This window comes from Camelina sativa, chromosome 20 (assembly GCF_000633955.1).
Source record: "Camelina sativa cultivar DH55 chromosome 20, Cs, whole genome shotgun sequence".
NCBI classification, from domain to species: domain Eukaryota; kingdom Viridiplantae; phylum Streptophyta; class Magnoliopsida; order Brassicales; family Brassicaceae; genus Camelina; species Camelina sativa.
The window spans coordinates 16,946,960-16,951,400 of record NC_025704.1 but is presented as its reverse complement, the minus strand read 5'-3'; the positions used below and the strand labels follow the sequence as shown (position 1 = coordinate 16,951,400).

Here is a 4,441-nt window from a genome sequence, read left to right as displayed (position 1 = left end):
CGGGTACCCGCCGTGAGATTGCCTTAGATTTGCATGATCTCCTTCTCCTCCTCTTCCTTTGACACCACCACTGCGTCCTCCTCCCCCTTACCGCCACCGCCTTTTCGAATAAAAATTGCTAGTTTCGGTGTCTTTCTTCCATAGCCAATAATACTTTCTGGTTTGGATATGGTGGAAACATGGCCTATATCGACGGAGGCTAGACGTAAATATCGTGAGTTTACAAAGGAAACAAAGTTGTTATGCAAATAGAGAAACAAGAAAAAATAGAAAAGCAACGACATTCTTGTCAAACCCATGTTTGTTTCTATGTCTTCTGAGCCTCTCCTTTAGACGTCTCCTATATATATAAACGGTAACGCAATTTACATGTCCAAACTTAAGCAACAAACAAATATTAGAAAAAAAAATGGAAATGAGATGTTTCTTTCTGTAAATTTACACGGTTTAAGTTGTCAATTTAATTTGAGAGAAAAAAAGTAGCCAATTTTATTTGGACTTTAGTTTCTTTTAATAAGATGTTATCTCTACAATCAATGTTGAGTTCGTCGATTTGTTTTCATTTTTTGTTGTACTATTCCCTCTGTCCCTAAAAGATTGATGTTTATAAGCTTTTACACATTTTAAGAAAACAATGATTAGTGAGTTTAAATATATTTTTTTCTTTGACTAAAGAGATATTATTTAATTTTAAACCAATAACAATTCAAAATTTTAAATATTTTCAATGATTACTTCTTGAAGTTTACAAAACATCAATCTTTGTGGGACAAAAAATATTCCAAAATATCAATATTTGTGAGACAGAGAGAATATATTTTATTATATATATCTTTAAATAATAATTATTACTTTTACCTAAACAAAATCACATTTGCTAGATAATCTATACCATAAAAGTTGGTTAATACTCTCCCTCAACATACCACCTCACCATCCAAGAGTGTGCCACGTGTACTTACAAAACCTCTTGAGCTTCTTGCCTCCTCTTCTACGTTTTGAAAGCTTGGAAAGCTTAAACATTTGATTTGAGACCCATCACCTAATCTCTGAAGATGATATAACTGCTCTAATGTTAAATCAATGGCTACGGATTTCACAGATTTCATCGCTTTCTTTTCTCCAACCCGATTATCTCAAACTTCAATGTTCCTTGGCACCAATATCATCCAAAGTATCTTTATTCGTCGATTGAACAGAAGGCTTCATATCCAATTTCTCGAATTTTCTGAGAGAACGCGTGATGGAGGAGCAACGGAAATTGGCCTTGACTCTTTCATTTTAAAAGGTAGATATTAAGTGCTAATTTTATTTGTTAAAAGGAATGTAGATTCTTATATCTTACTTATGCTACAACTTATATTGGTTGATTGATTCATGGCTCTAATTATCTTGATGATAACTTGAGTGACTCCAAACATTCAATAAGTAAAACACAATTCATTTGTTCTTGCAGTTTTTTAAACCATTTATCTTCTTGCCGTGTATTACAGTGAGGAATGGATATACTCCTTGTCTATAACAGGTGAGTCATCATCAACAGTATGTCTTTGTTTGATCTTCTGTGTGTTTTATTATTATTTCCTCTTATAAAGTCAACTTACAATGACACTAAGAAAAGTGGATTGTCCACTTGTGGCAACTGAACATGATTGTTTCAATAGACATGAGGAACTGTATGAAGAATATCGAGCAACGCCCCTCAGGCTCAGACACTGTAACAAAATAATGGTTGGAAACAAGGCTGACATGGACGAAAGGAAAAGGGATGTATACAGTTGCAATGTTGAATGCTTACTTTCTTGATTTTTAGTTTGTAGTATACTGATGCATGATCTTCTTTTTCATGCTGTCCCAACAGCGAAGGTCCAAGCTTTAGCTGAGGAGTATGGAATGAAATTCTTTAAGACATTGAGCTAAATAAAAAACATAATATCTGTCCTGTTTTCCATTAATGTGTTCTTTAAATTACTGATGTAATTATAATTAGCGCAGGGTGCAAACACATACAAAGGAGGAGGTGTGAATTGCAGGAGGTTGATACTCGCTCTTCTAATTATCTTACCGACATTATCACTAAGTACAACATATATATGTACTCCTCTTGTAGTTTTGCAGCCTCAGGTATCACGATCCGAAATCAAGATGATGTCTCATACTCAGTCTTCTACAACCGAAAAAGGCTGTAGTCGATTAGTAACTTTTAACAAAGACGGGGATGCATAGCTTTGAAATGATACACTGAAAGATGTTTACTTTGTCTCATTGGACTGTATTTGTTGTGACTTTGGTCAAATTGGACAGAGACGCAAATGTATTTTCCGAGGATCTGTTTGGATTAATATGTGAAAGGTTTCTTATTCTCTTCCATAGATCTGTTTATTAACGAATATTTTATCGTAGAATCTTAGATGATTAAATCATCATGGTTTAAGTAACTGTTATGGGTGAATCTTGGATCTGAAAACCAAGTAATGAGAAAAACTTTATTTGCAGCCTCTTTATCTACAACATGGCGAGTAGTTTTACGATTTTCGGTTTCGAAATCCCGGAAATTTAATTATGCTACATTATGAGGTACATGTGAAGTGGAAAAAGAAAAGTATTGGAAGTAGCAGCAGCTTTATAAGATATAGCAATGTAAAAACTCCTGAAAATAATAGTAGGTTTAAAAGAGGTAGCGATATATCCACTAGCAGGTTTTACATTTTCATAAACATGTACCACAAAATGTAGCTGAAATAAGATGCCTTCTTTCTTGTGACCATTTAGAAATAAAAAGTTAAATACATCTTTAACCTATATAGAAGTTCCTAAAGATTTAAGGTAGAGGGACAAGCAACTTTTCAAGATGTTAAAAAAAAAAAAAAACATCCCACGACGTTTTGGAAGCTATAATATATGGTTATGTTAGTGGTTAAATTAACCAATCAAAGAACATCTATTGGAGAAAATGCTGAGATATTTAATTTTAAATAGTAATGTTGTGTTATATTTTATATTTTTAGTGTAAAAAACATCTTTAAAAGTTCTAAGTATATAAAAATGCAAAAGATAACATTTACAGAATTAAATAAACGAATTGAAAATTCTTTGGTTTTCAAAATGCAACAATATAACTAAATTTTGGTTATACTTAGTATAAAATATTTTTTTTAAGTAATCTAATAGATAAAAACCCGCACGTAGTGCGGGTATTCACCTAGTATCACTAATATTTGATTCTTGGATTGGTGAAATGAATTGTATAACTTATGAGATAAAAAACGCTTTTTACAAATACAATGTTGTTAGTAAATAGTACTAAATAATATGTACGTTTCACATATGCATTGGCATTATATGTCTACATTATAATTATTGTGTCTAGATTTTTTATTGACCAAAAAAAAAAAACACTATCCTATTTGAAAATGTGTTTTATTGATAAGATTATATAACATGTGTAAAATTTCATTTTGAATTAAGTTAGTAAAATATTTGTAATTTTATCCTCTTAAAGTCTAAACAGAATGAAATTTACGTCAAATTAGAAATCAAAAATAAAATTCAGAATTATGACTAATCGATTTTATCTATATTTGAAATAGATGTTTCGAAGTAGATGGTATATTTAATATTTTAAATAGCTATATATTTTTTAATAATTTGAAAGAGATAAATTAGAAAGAAAAATGATGAAATTTCCTTCTATTTATATTTGATAAAAGAACAAAATAAAATAAAATAATAGATGATATATTGATTTCGTTTTTAGAAATTTATATTTCTATTGCTATTGTAAAATATTTTTTTATTAAAAACAACATAGAGTTATGATATTTTAAGGCTGGCGGCCTGGCAAGTTTAAGAGCATCTCCATCAATGAATTTAAAGAAAGTTGTTTAATAATTATTTTATTATAATTTTTGAAAAAAAGTTAGATTAACAACTTCTTAAAAAACTATAAAATTCCATTGATCCATTGATAGTTGTTAAGCTTGGGGTCTTTAATTAAAAACTGTAAAATATAATTTTGTAAATATAGTTCAGCTATTTCAATACTCTACTGTATTGTTAAACCTTAACATCCTCAAATGCTCTACGTATCAAGGAACAAACCATATCAAACTTCTGAGTTTCTATCGCAAGAGAAGAGATCAGAGGATCTCCATATACTGTTAAGTGTTAACTCACCTCAGACTCATTTTGCTCTCATACAAAAGGTGAAAACTGCAAAAATCAAAAGAGGAATTATCGAAGTTGTTACAAAGACTCATAGCAAAACTGATCTCCAAATCTATTTTCTAATGTACGATCATTACCGTATCTATTCTTTAGATGATCAACAATATTGTTTATCTGCATTTGTTAACTTACTGTTTTAGACATATACAACACAAGCCAGTTAAAAAAATGAGGTTTTTTTTTTTTTTTTTTTTTTTTTTTTTTTTTTTTTTTT

At 30.2% G+C, this 4,441-nt stretch overlaps 1 long non-coding RNA gene across 2 annotated transcripts; it reads left to right on the top strand.

Annotated features, from left to right (window-relative positions):
- Positions 1,056-2,364, top strand: LOC104771024. 2 transcript variants are annotated; one of them, XR_764702.2, is made up of 3 exons: positions 1,056-1,288; positions 1,494-1,525; positions 1,665-2,364. It is a non-coding gene; the product is annotated as an uncharacterized LOC104771024 (long non-coding RNA). The 2 variants fall into 2 exon arrangements; XR_764701.2 differs by having other exon boundaries at positions 1,457-1,525.